Source organism: Aedes aegypti, chromosome 2, assembly GCF_002204515.2.
Source record: "Aedes aegypti strain LVP_AGWG chromosome 2, AaegL5.0 Primary Assembly, whole genome shotgun sequence".
Lineage (NCBI taxonomy): Eukaryota > Metazoa > Arthropoda > Insecta > Diptera > Culicidae > Aedes > Aedes aegypti.
In genome coordinates, this window is record NC_035108.1 from 4,184,319 (window position 1) to 4,205,493 (window position 21,175).

Below are 21,175 nucleotides of genomic sequence, written 5' to 3' on the forward strand. Positions count from 1 at the left end.
ACAGCTCGAAGATTTATTATCACGGTTTTTCAGTTTTAAGCGGGATTTACCTAGCAAATTGTCAGGTTGCTTAGTAACGAAACACGATTTACTGATATTCGAGATCTCATGAAGTTCACTGTACATACAGTCGCCTCTCCACATTTCGATATCGAAGGGACTATCGAGATACGGTGAGATCGAGACAAAGAACATTGATTTAATGAACACTAGATTGAAAATCACTCCGTTACTAGGAAAATGATAAACAAACAAACTTCATTTCGAATTTACATTTTTTTCTGAATCACTTAAATCTGGTCTAGTTACCTTTGATAGTGTTCATATCGACATATGGAGAGAAAATTGGGAACGAAAAATCAACAGCAACATATCGAGCTATGGAGATATCGAGATAAGGAGATCGAGATGTGGAGAGGGAAATCGTATGCAGAATGAAGGGACCGAAGCAATCATCGACATAGGGAGAGATATCGAGATGTAGAACATCGAGATGTGGAGAGTCGACTGTATCTAGTTTAAAATAAGCCGAGATTCGGTATACAAGAAACGGTATAGGAGAAACACGATCAAGATATATCTAGAGGAATATAAATGCAATCCCGAGAGCAATTCCTGAGGTAATACGAGGAGATCTCTCTAATTATATTAATGATAATAATCTGCTGACAATATATTTAACAGACACATTTTTAGCTTCCTAACAGATTTGATAAAACCTTCGAATAATTTCTGGCAAGATGTTTTTCAAAAATCTGATTACTTGGTGGACTTCATAAGTTTTCCAATTTATCATGACGTAATTCTTGTATAAAGACGAGTGCTAAAGACAATCTTTGAAGAATTCAAACACAAGATCAATTTACGTAGTAAATTTTTTCATCGTTCAGAGGGGAAAAGGCATTGCCATTGCCCCCTCTGGCTACACCCATGCGTGCATGACCCCAAACATCATCATCAGTTTTAATGTAAACGTGGTAAAACATAACATTTACAGGGTGTCTACTACCTGGAAAAACCTGGAAAACCTGGAATTATCAGGGAATTTTATTCAACCTGGAAAAAACCTGGAATTCTCAGGGAATTTTGATCACAATCAGGGAAATTACTTTGAGGCAGTAATTCATGATAGAATATGTTCACGACAATAGATTTTTGCGTCATAATCCAGAGCTACCATTATTTGCCAGAAAACTCTCTTCATTCGAAAAAAAATTTCGGCTGCGCCGCTCTCATGAGCACTATATGAGCTATTCAATAAGGATCCTTTTAAGTATGAATTTTTATCAGCTTACCAAAACATGATTGATGTTTTTAATGTCTCTTTATTTATTTAGTGAAGGATTAACATATCAAAGGCTGGTAGTAGGTTTATTTTAGATACCATTTTTATGCAAGTCTCTAAAAAGTCTTTATTTTTGATAAAAGGGGTCTGAAGTCTCTATTTTAACCAAAATAGTCTCTTAAGTCTCTTTTTTTCCATTATCTTGCTTGCAGATAATTAAGATACAAAATTTCTTCTCATATTTCTCGAGAACAGTTTCAGGAATTATCCTTGTGGTTGCTCCAGAGATTTCATCAGGAATTCTTATAGAAATTCCTCTACCAATTTTTTCAGCAATTTTTCGTAGGGTGCTTACAGGAATTTCTCCAGAAATTGCTTCAGGATTGAGCATTTCAACGTTACTACCTCTAGTAATTTTCCTGGTATTTTTTTCCGGGTATTCCCTGAGAACAAAGTCTATCCTAGGACTTCTTCCAGATACGTTTTCACTAACTTTTCAAGAGAATTCTACAGTCGTTAATCTAAGAGATATCTAAAGATTCCCACGGAAATTCTTCCAAGAAAACCCGACAAGAATTTCAACGCCATTTCATCTACGGTTATTCCAAAGAATAGCTCCAAAGTTCCTCGAAGGGTTATTCGAATGAATCTATCAAGAACATTACAAATAATTCCTTATATTCGACCTGTGTTTCATTATTAAGTTTCTCTAGATTTTTTTTCTAGAAATCTCTGCAGTGTTTTTTCCAAGGAATTTTGGAGTTCATCCAAACGTTTTGAATGAATTCTCAAAAAATCCCCATGGAATATTGAAAAGTTCATTTAAGGTTCCACACCAGCTAACACTCCAACATTTTTTTATGAGATCCTACGATTGTAGTAACAATAATTCCTTCACATTTTTTTCAGAAATTTCGTCCTGTTTTTCAGGAGTTCCTTCACAATATTCTGCGAGATTTGATTTTTTCTTTTATATTTTTCAAATTATCTTAGCAATAATTTAGCAATAATCTTGGAAATCTTCTAATAGTTCTTCAAGAGTGGCTCTTTCTAAAAACTTTTTTCCTCAAAGGTGACCTAAGAAATTACATAAGTAACTGTAACAGAAGGTACCCTAAAATTTACTTTAGGAATACGTCACGAATTTTTCTCAACAATTCATCAGCATACTGGAAAATTTCATTCAAATTTCCTCGAAGAAAACTCCTGGAAGAATGTTCGAGAAAAAAGTTGTGAAAACTTCCTTGAGAAATCTTTTAGAATTAATGGAGGAATTTCCGAAGAAATCTTAGGATCAATCTCTGGAGTAATTCCTGAAGGTATCCTCAGAGAAATTTGCTGTTAAAATCTTTAAACAAAAATCTAAAGAACAATGTTGTAGAAATTCTTGAGAATTTGGAATCAGCTGGAGAAGTTTCTAGTTGAATATTACAACATGTTTTAAACGAGAGTCTTGAAGGATGTTTGTAGAAAAACTGATTGGAGAATCACCGGATAAAATCCTAGAGGACTAAAGGCTTTTTCGAAAAATATCTGAAATAATGGAAATAAATATAGGGATTTCTTATGGAAGCCCTGAGGTATTGTATGTGATATTTTTTTAGAAAAATCTTGATTTTATTTTGAGATACCCAAAATAAAATATTTGGAGGAATTCCTTAGGAAATTCTTGGAGAGTGAAAATCTCAAATAAACATATCAATCAATCCCCATCGTAATGTCGTCATAATACATGTTTGTCATTTACTGGCATATTCCAGATTTATTGGTATGTCGTCGTAATGTCACGAGAGATTTGAAAAAAAAAGTTTAAAATATTCTCAGAGAATTATGTGGTCTGATCAAACTATTCTATCCTGGTTCCTGTTAGGTCTCGTTTTGCTTTTTGATTACTGTTTCGTCTCTTTTTGATTACTTTTTAGTGTCTTTTTTCTGGAAAGAGGTTTCTAAATTTCCTATTTTCAAGAAACTCAGTCACCACCAGCCCTGCTTCAAGCACAATTTTTAAAATTATTGGAAAATATTCGATTTTAGAACAAACGATTTTCGAAAAGTATTCTGGAATTTGTACAACTTTAACCTTCCAGTCGTCGCGCGGTTTGCCACCGTCAGAACCACCGTGCTGCTGTTGTGAACGAAAAGCGAGGTTTTTTCAGCGGGGCTGTACAAAATACAACAGCGCGACGACTGAAGCGTTAAATTGAAAATTTCGTAACAATCATGATTAATTTAGAACTTTTCCGAAGGAAATGCGAAAATTCAACATTTATTTTAATTACCACAGTGATATGTTATACGGTCTAACGCGATTACCCAGGGGCGTGATAATTCGTGTTTCTATTTCCGAAAAAAATGGATCGGGATCCAAAAGTTTTACGGATTATTTGTATTAATTTAGATGGGTTTATGTATATCTATTTAAATATGTAGCAGATGACCGTGTTAATGTTAAGATATTTTAAAGAATTTGGCTTTTATGCAGATCAGAACTGTATGATTGCTTGCTAAATCGATAAACTTAGTATTTATTGTAAAACTAGTGGTCCCGGCAAACTTCGTCTTGCCATCAAGTAGGCTGTTGAAAAACGCTTTTGATCATCCCATATAAAATGACAGTTTCGTTCGCGCTCGTTTTTTTCAACTTTCCCGGTGAATATCCTGGGATTTTTATACACACAAACACGTCGGAACCCTTGACGAACAAAACTGAAAAAGAATCATTCAAATCCGTTGACATTCGTAAGCCATTTCGTGACATACAAACACCATTCCATTTTTATTTATATAGATATTACCACAAATCTAAATAAAGTTTTACTTTTGCGCCCATGAAGTTGTCTTAATTATCTAAACGACCGATGGAAATGATATGTACCATTCATCTGTACTAAAAATACTTCAAGAAGAAGCATACTGATGTAGTTGAAAGTTTCGTTAAGTTCACGGAGCTCTAACAAACGAAATATAATACAGCATCATTGGAAAATCTAATTCATTTGAATTAAATTCAAGCTTTGGTATTGTTAGCATGTTCATATTGTAATATTGGATATTGGAATCACTTCAGCATGCTCTAAATAATGTTCAGAAGTGTATAAATAGCTATTAAATTGAAAACATTTCAAAATTTGTCATTTGTTTGTTTTAGGGCTCTTTTCTTCACCTTCGCTTAAGCCGTAAACCACGTTAAACCCATTTAATAAAACTAGATTTAAGACCTAAGTGGGGGTGAAAAAAATCATAGACATATAAAATTAGAGTATTTCTGGAACCTGGATTTTTTTTTTTTGTAAAACCTGGAAAAACCTGGAAATATCAGGGAATTTCATTTCGGTAAACGAGTAGACACCCTGATTTACCCCGTCTTCAGCCAAAGGCTGCACAGACTGAACAATCACTAACATTAGGCAACGAACAACACTGAACACCCAGTAGCCCAGTGAAAAAAATTCGTTTGAAGAAAAGTTTCCTCCGACTGGAGCGGGAATCGAACCCACGCTCCGTGACACAATATACCTAAACGATTTACGCCGCTAACCGCACGGCCACGAAGCCCTACCAAATAGGCTTACAAAATCGAGTCAAAAAGCTGACAAAATGGAGGGGTAGACAAAATCGGGTCAGTACTGTATAGCCGTATTTAAGAAAAATAAAGTCGAAAAATTGAAAAGGGCGTAGCTCCAATTTTCGACTTAATCTTTCAAAACTCAAATAGGTTATGGCTTTCATAGATGAGCACTCTCAGGATCTGAAGACAGAATTTTGTTAACATTCGATGACCTCGAAAATGTTCCACTGTGATATTCTGTGATTCCTTTTATGGAAACTGTTATCAAATGTCAACTTTGAAATGTGTCTAAAGAGTATTTATTGAAAAGTAGTTTGAACTGTTTTTGAATTCTTCGAGGGGCCTCTGCTGGGGGTCCGGGGCATGTTTCCTTCCCCATCTCTAATCCGGACCTGCTCCTCACTGTAAGTTTACTGCGCTCTTTCGATTGGATCTTTTTCCGCCGACAGACCGGGACTTTTGTATGGCAATTGAGCCGAGTGAGCGAGCGAGGGTTTTGTTATTATTATTCTTATTTTGACTTTTAGTGCATTCCAAAGCGTTTTTGATTACCATCGCTCCTGTGTATGTGTGTTTGCATTAAGCAAGTAAGCAATAATGGTGGCGCAGCGCAGCGATTCTTATAAGAGTCTCTTTCCCTCTTGAGGTATCCCACAGTTTGGTCCGGCGAATGGATGGAATGGCGGAGCATGGGATGAGATGTGGGAGGGATGCTACCGAGTTGATGCGAAGAGGTCCGAAAGGGAACTGGCAAAAACACAGGGAACCACCGCCGTCATGTTTTTGTTTTCTCCTCTTTAGGTACGTCTTTTCATCGCCACGACACGCTGCCTCTCTCTCTTCCTCTTTGGATCGATGAATTTTTCTGCTGAGAAAATCTGCTCTTACGATTGAGACCCTTTGGAGGAACGCTGGCTGGCTGGAGGTTTCCCAAGAGTGAATAATAAAGAGACCGAGCATAAATTTGAGCCACAGCTTGGGTAGAGATCAAATGGGGTTTAGGGTGCCTTTTTGTACGATATTGTATTTCCAGTTGAGGTGGTTTGATGTTACAAATATGTTAAAGACTATTCTCTTCTAAGCAGACCTCACTAAGGTCAAAGAGACCAAAAATCATTAAATCTCTCGATTTACTAATTTGTTAAATGGATAGAGCTTAACCCAACTCTATCCAGAAATTTCTGATGAAATACTTAAAAATGCATAGACTTAGTAATTAAAAAATGAATACCACCAAGAAATTTTCCAGGATGTTTTTAAATGGTTCTCATAAGTATTGGCACAAGAGTTCGTCCCTCTAATTTCAAAGATTCCAGATTCTTCAAAAAATTATCTTAGGAACAGAACTTTACCATTACACCAGGATTTTCACCAGAAACTCGGAGGATTGCTTTGGAATATATCTCGAAGATTTGTTAATACACCACTTCTTTTCTAACACTCATATAACGTTTTTTATGATACCTCCAGTTAGTCCTCCATTTTTGTATAGTAATTACTTCATAAAGTTCTTCCATGAAATTCCTCTAGTTATTTTCGTTGATATGTTTACTAAGCATTTCTCACTCTGCTGAAAGGTGCCTTTCTGCTGCACATTTACCCTATCGCGGAGGAATGCATGTTGGGAAAAGATAAATGGTTGGTTTTCTCTCGCCTCTTTTGCGCATGCTGGCCACGATCAATTCGCCTTAGCTGCACCATCTCATCTCCGACGACCGTCCGCGGGGGTTGCATATAGAGGGGGGACTCGAGTGGGGCCACACTCTGCCCCTTTGCTCCAACCAGGGCACAGATCTTCCCCGCGTTCAATTACGGACAACCCGAGCTAGCTGGGCCACAACTAGTTGGATGCTGAGCCCAATTGAGAGAATAAGTGCGGCGGTGCACAGTGGTGGGCGCTCATAGGCCAAAACTCGGAAATAAGTTTTTCGATCTCTTGTCTCTTTATCTTATACTACTTGCGTGGCCTTTGGTTTCGAGCGGCTACCTACAAAAAAATAATTATCTCGTGTATTTTTATGTCAATTTTATAAAGTGGGATCAGTTTATGCATTATTACTTTCCCAATAGACAAACTTTTTGGAATGCTCTAGTTTTTTAACAAATTGTGTATTAGCTTTCTATAAGCACATTTACATTTTGCAGTACCGTAAAACGGGGTAACTTTGATAGTTTTTTCGATGAAAACTTGAATATTTATGCATGTTGTTTCAAAGAATTATAATTTCTATTTTTAACACAAGTACTGGTATCCTAATTATCGACTGAAGTTGATAGATTGCCAAAAGATTTATTCTGAATGGATATATAATTTTTCATATAATCGAAAGAAGGTTTTCTGTTTTGGGATTATAAATCGAACAAAATTGATTGAATTACGTAACATTTATAGGGCGTTGCATACCTCTAGGCGTTTAACGCTATATGGAAATTTCTGACTTAGATTACAAAAATGGCCCCAGTTTGCAAAAAAGGGTTCTCGCTAAGAGATTTGAGACCGAATTCATGTTCAGCTACAGCTAGGCTGTCAAGGATAAGTGACGAACTCATTATGACTTCATCAAATAGTGATCGTAGAACATATTGTTTGTAAGCGTTTCAAAAATGCAAAAATCTTATAATTTTTTAATAATTGCATATAAATTCTCAAATATGCTTGATTCCAACGAAAATAGCTTTGGCATGAAGTATCATTCTAATACTCTTTACTTTTGCATTCGTTTTGATTAACTGATTAGCAGAAACTTTGTTATTTCGTTTAGCATGTTGTGGGTCTCGCACTATCAAAGTTACCCGCATTATCAAAGTTACCCCGTTTTACGGTACTAATTACATTACTGTGTCAAGTCTACCAATTCGTGGTCCACATAGACGGCCATGGTCCACATAGACGGCCATTACCTTTCCGTGAACCAAGCTTAGGGCTGACTTGCGCTTTTATTGTTCCACCAAACACTGCAAAATGAAATTGCTCATCTTCGTATGTAATTAGGAATTGAAAAAAGTATCACAATATGCATATGCTATGAACATCTTCAGGATTGAAAAATTATGTTAAAGCTTTAAATATCCATATACCAAATTTATGCTTATGAATATGTAAAGCAACTATGAGCAAATAATCTTTTTCTATTGTATTTTAAAAATCCTGATATGTTAGGTGTACCACTATTTCCACCCTAAGGAAAATTATCAATTTTATATTATTTAAAAGTAGTTTAATATTGTCAATATGATAGATTGAAGCTTTTAATCCATGTTTAATAAAAATGATTTATGACCTCTTCTCAGAACAAATGGAACCACTGTGCGGTGGAGTGCAAACCCGGTACAGCTGCACTGAAGTGACCGTACCGACACCGACACGATCTTGCTGCCCATGGCAGGGTCTGGAGCGCGAGAGAAACAGGGAGGAGGACGTTTGACCTGGGAACACACAGAGATCCGTCCAATCTTCGAGACTTGATTCAGAAGTGGTCGGTTGGTGGTCGCAGCATTCCAGAGCGTTCGAAGTTCGGTTACTCGCCAGCAGACCCCCCTCCCTCCCTTAGGTCTCGATGTTCATCATGTTGCTGGTTTCGCATCGAACTGATGAATACTGCGATGCTGGTCGGTCGGAAAGGGTTGAGCAATGGAACTTTTTGCCCTGAGAAAGACACCGGGAAATAAATAAATAAATATTTCCACTGTGAATGTTGAATGAGAACAGATTGTTTCGCAATTTGGTTGGTCTGTTTTCTGCTTGTAAAAGTGAGGGCATAGCTAGTATGTCTCAAGGTATCATTTCTAGCTCGAAAAAAAAGTCAACGATTGCGGTTGGAAAGTTTTGATTATCTCTGATCATGGCTTAAATCTGTTCGAGTCGAATGCTCAACTGACTTCCTAATTTAGCGAGCCTTTTTTCCATTTTCGTGATTGCCTTAGCCATAGATAAACCCAATCCTAAACGATCTTCTTATTTGAAATTTATAATCGTTCCAGTGATTCGAGTACAAGGCACATTTGTTAACCATAAAGAGGTACCAAATTTGTCGATATCTAATTTCCCAAAACAATAAACCATCCATTGATCGAAGATAGGTGAATAAATGTGATGGTGAAAGGGCCTGTGCTCCACTCGTTCAATCGTTTTATGCACCGGCTGGAGCCAGACTTTAATTACACTCGTATCTCACTTCTAATTTTCTCCCGTTCGATTGGTGCTTTAATTCAGCTTTTATGACTAGACGACCGCATAATCCAGACACGTTTTTTTTTCTCCAAAGTCACGTAGATCCAGCGGGAATCATTATCCACCGATCCATTATCGATCACAGAGACTCCTATAGAAAAGGAAACCCAAAATGCTAGAGAAATATTTTATTGGCCTATTGCTAGTCGTTCGTCATGTTGATTGCCTTCCCCTTGGTCGTCCCTATCTCCACCCTAGCTCACCAGAGTCGGGAAAGGACTACTACTCTGTAGAGAAATGACTTTCGGCATCTTTTTAAGAACTTGGATTCCGAGAATTGTACGGCCCATAGGCACTCGTAACTGGAGGCAGACCGAGACGTGGGTTGGTTGGGATGCCTCTTGAGGTGATCAGGTTTCAGCTCTGAAGGATTGGAGTGGAAAAACACGAGTATGAGTAGTGTCTTAGGGGTGGGCCCGTTTCCCAAGGTCTCGCTTCGAAAGTGGGTAAATATTTATGAACGAATAATTTTGGGACAAGTTATTGCACAATAAACTATCAGAAGATCTGTTCGAGTTGAATTTTTTAATGTATATCATCTGGTAACTCATACCCACATCTACATGGATAAGATCACACTGATAGCATGTGACACAATATCACGTGAAGGGCTATTATTGTTCACACTATCATCATAATAAAATAATTTCAGTAATACCTAGACATGCCTTGCATACTTTTTTTAGGAACAGCTCTCAAATTTTATGTTTCTACAAAAGAGGGAAGAGAATTATGATTATATCTAGTTTAAATATACAATGTTTGAATACGATGGATTTCTTCAAGTCGACTGTAGTACACGACACTGAAGACGGCCTTAAAATGAGGTCGAAATACGCGTATCGGTCAAAGGATACAAATTCTAGTTGAATTAAATGGTATAGTTTTTATGTTCTAATCTGATTATCAATAGACAGCATTCCACTTCAATCATATGGGCATTTTGCATACAGTCTGGCGAAGAAGAAAAACGAAGACATCTAAAGTACTGGGAAAAGCAGTGAACTTCCTACCAAATAACTTGGACTGAATATGCTTTGTTGGTCTGAGTCAGATTCGATCCCAGTAACCTTCTGCATGTTCTTATTTTATAAATGTCCATTTTACCGCAAAGCTATTGTAAACACCTATTCTTCAATACTATTCGTAGCGAGATCCTGTGCGGCTTCATAGCCATACTCGGTAAAACTCTGCATTCCAGAATCCTTAGCATATTTTTAGCGATAGAAAGATCCTTTGAAACATCATTTTTGAATTTCATGAGAAGTCTCACCTCTACGTTTTTTTACGCAATAACCTTGGTAACTTTCTATAACGATCCTTGTTAACGTTCTAGATAGAATCTTGATTCGGCAATGAATTCGCCAGAAACTCTAACCGAAATCTTTAAAGTGATTCGTCATAGATCTTTAAAAGACAATTTAATAGATAGATCATAGATTCGTCTCCAACCCAGACAACCAGAAATCGCATGAAAGTTCACGTTATAACTCGTTTATTCATACTAATTACGTCAAACTCGCAAAACACCGTGGATAAACTCGTCAGATTGTTGAGTTTCCTCGCTTAAAACACTTTTTTCTGAGTTTATTTGTACATTTTGCTTCGTCCCGTACACTCGTACAAAGTAAGTCGAATCAATCCGTAGCAGCTGTCAAATCAACATTTATTATCATATGTTAAGTCGCATAAGATCACAGGTTAGCTCGGTAGAATATGTATACACTCGTAATGTATGTTATTATTCATCACATAATAAATGCACGCATATCGCCTCCACTTTTGTACGTAGAAGGCCTTTTCGCGACATCCTATAAGTGAAATTTTGTACATACAAAGCCTCCAGATGATTTCGTTATACGTACATTTTGGTTGTCTGGGAATGCCATCAGGAATTCATGAAAAACTTCTCGTTTGGATCTAGTAGAGTAAGAAAACAGATTTTTGAATCATAACTAGTTTTCATACCCTTCCTATAGATTTTAGCTTATTCTGTTCGGAAGTCCAAAAAATGACACAGAATTCTTGTAGGTCAAAAACAAGTACTTTTTTAAATGATTTTGCCAATAATACAACATTTGCAGTAGTTTGTAACGATCTTATCGGATATGCTACATATCACGTGAGTATTATATCAAAGGCTAGAATTGCTAAAACTTTGAAGAGTCCCACCCACAGACTAAAAATATCGGGAACATTTTCAATCGGGAACAAATTTTTGATGAGAGCTTTGCGGGAACCTTACCGGGGATCGAAACGATAATTGACCATGTTTATGTTTGTTTCAGAAACCACTTAAAAGAATTGCAAATAAAATATGGTATGTTGTATTCTTTTTTGTGCTCAACTGTTGGTTAAAATCTGGGCTGAATTTTTTTTGTCATATTTCTTGGCAGATCTAAGTGGCTTTCTATTGAAATCCGGAACAGATTTAGTGAGATTTTTTGACTGTTCGATGGTCCTCCTTTTGATGTTGCATGTATTTCTGCAGGTTTACAATGACTCCAGCTATTACAAGCGAATCTCTCGTTAGATTATTAATTCTGGAATAGAAGAATAATGATCGAGGTCCTTTTTGTTTCATTTTTTACGATATTCTTGCAAAAATCTAGTAATGAAAAAAAAAATAATATATATAAAATCTCGAAGTCCTTGTTAGAAGCAAATTAGCATAAGCATAAGCATAAACAGATGACCGTACAATTCGTAGTTGCTACTCCGCGATTGACTAGGACAATCGAAATTGCACAGAGAATCAATGAACGGGGCTTGGGATTAGCTAACCATTCTCAATGTGTACAATTCGAGGCTCAAAATATAATAAAGTTAATAACAGCGCCGGCCACGTCCTTACAGTCATCGAGGAAGGGAAGGGATGTTAGTGTGACTATCGTTGTTACTAGAGACCGAGATCACCTCTGCATCTCCACGGTATTCGCAGGAAGGATTGTTAGTGGGAAGGGTTTAAAAGCTACATGATCAGGATTCACCTTGGTAAGTGATGTGACTCATGAAACTTTGATTTAAACTTAGACAAATGTATGTCGTCATCTGTGCTGACGAACTATTCATAGATTATTGTTAACTGAAAAAAAAATAATATTTTTACTTTCATTTGATGAGTGTTTTTTCAAGTTTTTGCCGACACACGGGGAGATGAACCATTCATTATTTATTTATTTAATTCACAAGCATTGCATATCAAAAATAGATAAAAGGTTAAAGATCTTTGCATGCCTTCGTGAAAAATAACAAGAAATTAATAATTAATCAGAGTTAAAACTAATACTAATGTACTAAAGAAAGGTAGAAAATAATAAGAAAAATTGTACTTAACAAAATCCAATTCAAATCTTGTTAATTTCTCCTTAAAAGAAGCAACTTCAATCTTGGATACTTGACAAAACCAAAGAATTGGAAGTTTCGTAAAATTCTTGTGCTCTCCAAAATACAGGAATAAACGATCTTTTGACCCATGGACCGAATTCTGAATTCCACAAATATAAAATGAATCCGACCTGAATCTCTATAAAATGAATTAAAACGTACCTGAAGCACTAGACTATAAAGTGAATCAGACTTTAATCCTTTGATAATGAAGTGAATCAGTCCTAAACTGCTTAGGCATGGAGTGAATTGGGCATTATTCACTGAAAAATACAGTTAAACTAAACTGAATGATTCAAATTCGAAGTGAATCAAACTTGAACCACATGAATATGAAGTTATTAGGACATGAATCAATTGAACATGTAGTAATTCAGACCTGTATTACTAGAATATAATGTGAATCAGACCTGATTTAATTGAATATAATGTGAGTCAGAACTGAGACACTCGAATATGAAGTAAATCAATCCTAAATTACTTAAAGATGAAGTGAATCTGACATGAATAACTGAGTTACATGCACATGAAGTGTTTCTGTCATGAATCTATTGGATACGAAGCGAATCAATGCTGAATCAGTTTAATGTGAAGTGAATCAACCCAGAAACACTTGAATATAAAGTTTCTCAATCCAGAATAATGAATTTATAACCAAGTTGTTTGCCTTCCGTATGTTCTTGACTTGAATGAAAAAAAAAAACTATTAATTTTATGCGCTTTCATTACCACGCTCAGTGATCAACTGAAATTTTAAAGGAATTCTAGGAACTAACATCTTTGAAAGTGTCCTGGCGTATTCCCCCAGTATATTGAATATGGAATATGGAACGAAAAACCTCGGAACATCTGCTGTGCATCAGTTGTAGTGCTCTGTACAAGCGCCTTTGTACAAATTCCTAAACAATTGCAATTCAAAATGCGAATAGCAAACAGGGGTATACCATCAAAGTTCAACTAAATGGACGCAGATGTTTTAAGGACCTCTTCAGGACTTTTCCTTCCAGGAGATTTTTTTTCACATTCTCAGGAATTACTTTGGGACCATGAATGATTTTCCAAAGAAAGCCATTAAGAATTCTGCTCTTCTGTTAATACCTAATACTGTTAATACTGGTTAATACTGTTAACTAGCTTTGATACATGTATTAGCGGTTCTTATGAGGAAACGACTTTTAGTGTCGAATCATAAATGGTCATTTTAAAACGTGATAGAGGCAGCGGAACAGCTGTCCCGCATTTGATTCAACCAAACATAATTCAACAACAAATGCGCTTCGGTAAAAGTCAGCTCCAAAAGTCAACGAGTTGGGAATGTGTAAACAGTCAAAAGTGTGACATTGATGGCCTTTTCAATCATGTCGCCGCTTATGCTTCACCACGCAAATGAGCATAAAAGAGCTGCATTCCTAGTGCGCAGTGTGGTCAGCATCGGATTCGAATGGATCCCTAGAAGATCTTATGGTTCCCTCCAACCGTTTGGCAACCTTCCACAGCACGACAAACACTCACGGCTCGCGCTTACCTGATGGCAAACTGGTCCTCCGAGCACGTTTCGGAGTTCTGGAAATGAAATATTCAAACACTCCAGCGCCTCTCCACGAACCCGTTTGCGCACGGAGAACGCCGGCGGCCCTTTCTCATCTCTGTATCTCTCTGGCCCGCTCTGGCCGGAGCCGCTCGGATCCATCCTTCCAGGAATTCTGTCTGGGATTTCCAGTTCTTTTTCATAGGTCTTTTTTTTTGTTTACATTTCTAATACACGACCAGCTCGTTGGTGGCATATCAGCTGCATTCCATTGCCCTCCGTTTATACACTTCTCACTTTCATCCCTTTCCGTGTGATCATGCTTTTTGGTGCGTTGCGTACTCTCTCGCACGTAGGCTCGCAGAGGATTTTTCCGTTCTGAGTCCTAAATCTCAAATCTCCCACTACAGCTATGGTTGTATGGTGATAATCACGCCGATGATGAAGGGTCCTTGTACTCTGCATTTCATGGCAATGCGTGGGATGGGAAAATCGATTATTAGAAATTTGTATAGTTGCATTGGTTGCGGTGTTATTTTTTGCTTCGAGTGGTGAAGTTTTCCCATAACAGTTTCTCGTTTTTTTTTTGTCGGGAGGGGTATTTAAGGATCGTGTGAAAATGCAGCTGATGGTAATGCGATACGGTTTTGATAAACTTACAGATAGGAGCAATTGTCAACAAGTTGGTAGCAATTAATTTTCGAACTATGGTTTTAAGCTATGGGAAACAAGAGAATGAGAAACAATATTCTCAAAACAAATACTGCCATTTTTGTCCCATGGGATTTCCTATAAACATGGGACAGTCATGGTAATAGTGGCAGAGTGGATAATGTAAATAGTTTTCGTTTCTAATGTTCGTTTTTTAATTTCTTTTCAGGTATGTTTCGGTGTCCAGGAAACCAAATGTAATGTAGTCTATGTACCGTAACCTGGAGGTATAGTATTTCAGTGGATATTAGGTGGTAGTTATGCACAGCCATGTCTTTTGAGTTGAATGTTTCGAATTTGTATTGAGCTTGAACAATAATATTGTGGGAAATATTTTCTTGAGAATAGGTTTTTATACCTAAATTGAAAATGTTTACTTGTGCATATAATCTTGTTAATAATGTGATTCAAAAAATCTTCAAAAACAGTTCATAGTTTGCAGTTGTAAAATCGTTCTTCAATCAACAGTATTGCCAAGTAAATTTAAAAGAATTTGATTTAAAAAGTTGTTTTACCTAAATTTACCAAAATCTTCTCTTTTATATTAGAGAGCATCTGTTGGAAATAAATATGAGAGAAACCCTGGAAACTTAACGGAGGCAGTTTCATACGCGAAGCAAACAAATTGACTGGATCCATTCACAATAATGTTACTTGGAGTCTCACAAATGAATAAAAACATCGCTTCAAAAATTATGAAATTTGATACCATGCTTTATAGTGGCCACATCCCCGAGGGCACCCGGAACGCTGCTACAGGGTGGTCACAGTAACTTGAGATCTTGTAAATATCTCTACATACATCGTCTTGAAGAACCATGTCGTTTGAAACACATAATGACATGGTTTGTGATGTATTCCGATACGGTCACATGCCCCGGGGCAGTCGAAACCTGCTACAGGGAGGCTGATGCGGCCACTAGTCTTGTCAGTATATCTAGAGATACCTCCTTGTAAAAAAAACCCTTTTAGAGGCCCGAAAAACGTTGCTATTCAGCAATGCCAAGCTGAGGGACGTAGGTTCGAATTTCACCGGCCGTAAATCTTTTCGGATTGGAAATTTACTCGACTTCCCAGGTTATAAAGGGTGTCCAAGATGAAATTGCCACACACAAAATTGATTCGCAAAATTCGAGTTTTCATCCGATTGCCATCCAATTTTCAGGGATTGATAAATAACTACAGTCGATTCTCCACATCTCGATGTTCTACATCTCGATATCTCTCCCTATTTCGATGATTTCATAAGTCCCTTAAGTCTGCATACATTTTCACTCTCCACATCTCGATATCCTCCTTATCTCGATATCTCCATATCTCGATGTGTTTCTGTTGATTTTTCGTTCTCAATTTTCTCTCCGTATGCCGATATGACCAATATCGAAGGTTACTAGACCAAAGTTTTGGGATTCAAAACAAATTAGGAGCGAAAAATGACGTCTGTTTGTTTATTACTTTCTTGGCAACGGAGTGTTTTTCAATCTAGTATTCATCAAGAATTTATTCTTTGTCTCGATCTCTCCCTATCTCGATGGTCCCTTCGATATCGAGATGTGGAGAGGCGACTGTACTAAGATACATTAACCAAACTCTTATGATTAGAAGACATGGACACCGTCTTCAGCCATTTAGCTGCACAGACTGTAACTTAACACTAGACAACGGACAAGCATGCTCCAGTGGCACAGCCGAGAAACATTCCTGACGAAAAGTTTCGACGACTGAAGCGGGAATCGAACCCACACCCCATGACACGAAGCGATTACTGCCTGGCGACACTAACCACTCGGCCACGAAGCCCACTCAGAATAAATGGCAGAATAAATCATTTATATCTGTGTTAAATTTTGTCTTTGTAATAACTCCCAAATATGAGATGAAATTCCTGCTGCAAATCCTGAAAAAATACTTGAAGAAGTAAAATCCACCAAGAAGTTGGTAAAACCCTTGTAAATTTGTGGATATTATGGCTGTTTAGCGGTATCAGCCGCCACGAACCGTGGGCTCAATTCGCGCTCCATTTGGTGGAAAGTTTTCATCCAACTAAAAATTTATCACTGAGCTACTAAGTGTTAAAAGACACGCCAACTTCCATCGCTGGCCACGCCCATCTTTATTACGATGAAGGGAAAGAATATTGATGGTATGACATCCTTTTTAGGAGTGACCAGTAACTCACTGATTTATGGAAGTATTTCTGACAAAATTCAAAGCAAAACTGCATTTTTTCAAGAGATTCCTGAATATTGGTTTGGTGGAATAGCTGAATTTGCATGAATAATTTTTGAATAGATCTTTGCAAAATAATCTAGGAAAAATATTTCGGGATTTTTTATTTGGAAAATTCCTTCAATAATATCTGGATAAACTTTAAAAATAATGCCTGAAAAAATGCTTGAGAAATCATGGGAGAAACTGGAGAAATTCTCCAGGTATTATATGCAGGAATCTCCTCAGATATTTTGGAGGATTTACTAAACAGATTCATTGGGAAATTGCTAGAATTATTATGGAGAAAGTTTTGTTTTTATTTTCGCATGAAGCTCTGAAGGAATTCTTGAATGAATGTTAAAAAAACTGAACCCTTGAAGTGATTCAACAAATATCATGGAAAGTATCAGGAAGCTTATGTAGAAAATATTTGAAGACTACCTTATAAGAGTTTTTGGAGGAGTCACCGCAGAAATCCCTGAAGAAACGCTAAGAAACTGAAGAAATATATCGAATTATTACTGAAAAAATACAGTAGAGAACTGATATCTGCATGATTTTTTTTTTTTTTTGATAAATTTTGGCAATAATTTTTGACAGGACTCCTTGAATCAAAAACTTGGAGGAAGACTTTTACGAAAATATCTAGAGAAAATCATTCAAGCACCTTTGATAGAACCAATAAGTAGTAGTTTATGAATCCTCATAGCTCATTGTTGTCATTTCAGGACAATCTCACAATCATGAATGGAAATCTATGAACATTTTTGAAGAAGTGCTAGGAAAAACTCCTCAATAAAATTATTTAAAAAATTCCTGACGGAATTACCAGAATAATTCCAATAAGCAGGTATCTGTTAGTCTATTTAGCACACATTGTTTCAGAATTACGAAATTAATTCAGAAATCCATTGAAAATCCAATTATAATCATTGAACGATTTTTCATGAAAAAGCAATTTGTGAACGTTGTCAGTTTCTTGGAGGCATTACTGAAGGAATATTTCTTAGGAATTATAAAGAAATTCTTGAAAGTAACTTTTGGTGAATTAGATATGTGCATGCAGAAATACATATAAAAATTCTTGTAGATTTTTCATTCAAGTTTTTTTTTGAGAATTCCTCCAAAATATGCATTGAGAAATGCATATTTTTTCAACAATGATTATTGGATTGTTTTTGGAGTGAATTGCAGATGGAATTCATCAGGAATACAAATGGGGGGCCCAGATAGCCGTAGCGGTAAACGCGCAGCTGTTCAGCATGACCAAGCTGAGGGTCGTGGGTTCGAATCCCACCGGTCGAGGATCTTTTCGGGTTGGAAATTTTCTCGACTTCCCAGGGCATAGAGTATCTTCGTACCTGCCACACGATATACACATGCAAAAATGGTCATTGGCATAGTAAGCTCTCAGTTGAAAACTGTGGAAGTGCTCATAATAACACTAAGCTGAGAAGCAGGCTCTGTCCCAGTGGGGACGTAACGCCAGAAAGAAGAAGACAAATAATAATTAATGAGAAAAATTTGAAAAAGTATTCAAGAAGCCCGGAAAGTTCATAAGCAATCGTATGAGAAATTGCACAAAGAATTCATTGTGAGATCTTCGAAAATTCTGAAAAAACTCCTTGAATTTCTGAAAAAAAAATTAAAGCATTTCTAATACTTGAAAATATATTTGAAGCAATTTTTGAAGGGGAATTTATAAACAACGTTTCGGAGAAATCCTTGAAAAGAATTTCTTGAAAAAAGTCTGGATATCAACTCGGAGGATTTTTTAAAGGAACAATTACTTGAAGAATCTGGAATCACCAGAAATATTTGAAATAATCCGAGGAATTCTTGAAGAACTTAATCTTTCGACATGAATCCTGATTTAACCCCAGGTATCATTTCTCAATAAATCCACATGAACATGAGCTCATGATTGACCGCCCGCAGTTGCTACTCCGTTATTACAAAAACAGCTCTACCTACTCAGGGAACAGACGCTACTCAGGATCAGTAGCGTCCTCAATGTGTAAGTACTGGTGCTCGTATTTGTATAACAAACAACAACGGCACCGGCTGCGCCCGAATGCAGGTCAATTTGGGGATGGGAGGGAAATGTTGACATTTTACTTGCTTTATGGAAGCCGAGGAGTTCTCTGCACTACCATAAGTTAACACTGGGAGTTTGGATATGAGAAGGGATTGGGTAGAGGATTCGTTTTGGTAAACGTTAGCTATATAATTTGAAATGATGCGCCTAAAAAAAGAAAAAGTGTTCGTCGCTCGTCTCCGTAGGAACAAGTGTCAAAGTCGAAGGATCAAACACTATTTAAATCATTTCGTAATAAATCCACACTCCACAAAGTACTCTCAAGAGAATCTCTGAAATGATTCTCGATGGTATCCGTTGAACAATTCCTAGGGAATCCACTGGAAAATTTCCTGGGGGACTTCTTGGAGAAATCCCTTGACTCATTTATGTACGATTTTCTATAAGAATTCCTTATGCAATACACTTTACCCAAATATGTCCTGGGGTACTTATTTAAATATCGATGAATTTTTCGAGTTGAAACATTTATCGGCGTAAAAACTCAAAATCGACGGCCTGACGATGATCGGCGCATGGCGCGCCGCCGGTGCCTCAATCGGCGTCAGCGTGACGGCGGCGGCGCACAGGTCTACTGTGGAAGAGCTCTTATGAACACTCAGCTGATTTGCATTGTCCCGACCCAGTTGAGACGTAACGCCAGAAAGAAGAAGAACATTCTAGACACTTAATGAAATTTGATTGAACAGTATTCATATCGTTCCGCATTTGTCACATCTCTCGGGGCACTCGCAAATATCTCTTTAGATACCGTCTTACAAAATCATGAAGTATGATTTGCAAATTGACATAATTCAAGTAGGGGTAGAGCACCAATTTTCGACTGATTCATATGATTTTGGCCTACTTCCTATGGAAATTCGAAAACTGGCACAGATGTGTTACTATCAATATTATCTTTATTTAAGAGATTTTCAGCCCTAGGCTGGCTCATCTCAAGAAAGAAGGTGGCACAGATTTCTTGCAGGTTGAAAATTAGTGCGTTTCCCCTAGAGAACAAAAATGGTAACATTTTCGGTACCGTTTTTGTCGAAATGACAAATTCTTACTCTACGGAATTATGTTCCAATTCCGGTGGCCAATAGTCACCATGTTCAGTCAGAACATTTTGAAAAACACAATACAATTTCCTACCGGATGTTTCTTGGTATATATAATTGGTCTAAAAAAGTTATGCAAGTTCGAATTCATATAAATTTTCGCCCACCTCAACTTTTTTTTATGTAATCCCTGTGTAATGCATTTTTAGCAGTTAATATCTCGAAAACCAGTCGAGGTATTATATTTTTGAAAACGGCGATAGATTCAGCAACTCTGAATTGAGTAAACAGCACTTTTTTTGCTTGGGGTGAAAAGTATACGAATACAAATATGGCAAGTTTGGCAAAGAAAGCACTTGATCGATAACTGTGGAAGTACTCTAAGAGCACTAAGGTGAGAAGCAGTTTCTGTCTCAGTGGGGACGTAATGCCAAGAAGACAAAAGAAGCTACTTCTGAAATTACAGTTCGTTACAATCGTCTATCGCTTGTGGTTTAAAATTCACAAGCTGTATTCAACTGATAACATAAGCTGAGCAGTTTACTTTTCTTGATAATGCAAAAATAAATGTGAGGCTTACACTGAAAATGGTGATCGAACGTTGACCAACGGTCGTTGAATACTTTCAATAAGATTACCCAGTGCATATACATACAGAACATGCATCCGTGAAGTAACTAACTACTGGTGCATATGAATAATAACAAATGATGAACGAGGGGTTCAAAGGAAACAAACAAAAACCGCACAAGGCTTTCAGATTAGGCCACAAGATGTCTTTCCTCGCTCTGACACCCAACAATAACAACGACCGCTGCTGATGCAAAGTTCAAATTACGACTTGCACTCAGAGAGAGAGAAAGAGTGCAATGTGATTTACAGATCACTTGTTTACTTAGAAGTATGAGCTCATCGCCGCATAAACCACGCCAGATGATATTGGTACCTTCTTGGAAGGATCTTATCTCATTCTTAAGTTCGGCAGAGGCCCCAGAATTTTCAATTTGAATGGATAAACAAGTTCATTCACGAAATGGTCGTTCTGTCGGCTCTGGAAAAAGTTTATGAATGCATTTCTCATGTAGACGCCAGCTTCCTGTGTCTGATTGGTGCATC

The 21,175-nt window shown here is 37.1% G+C and overlaps 1 protein-coding gene across 1 annotated transcript in view; it reads left to right on the plus strand.

Moving 5' to 3' along the window:
- Nucleotides 1-21,175, plus strand: part of LOC5571453 (death-associated inhibitor of apoptosis 1) — a 124,335-nt gene that overhangs the window by 37,667 nt on the left and 65,493 nt on the right. The window lies entirely within an intron of this gene.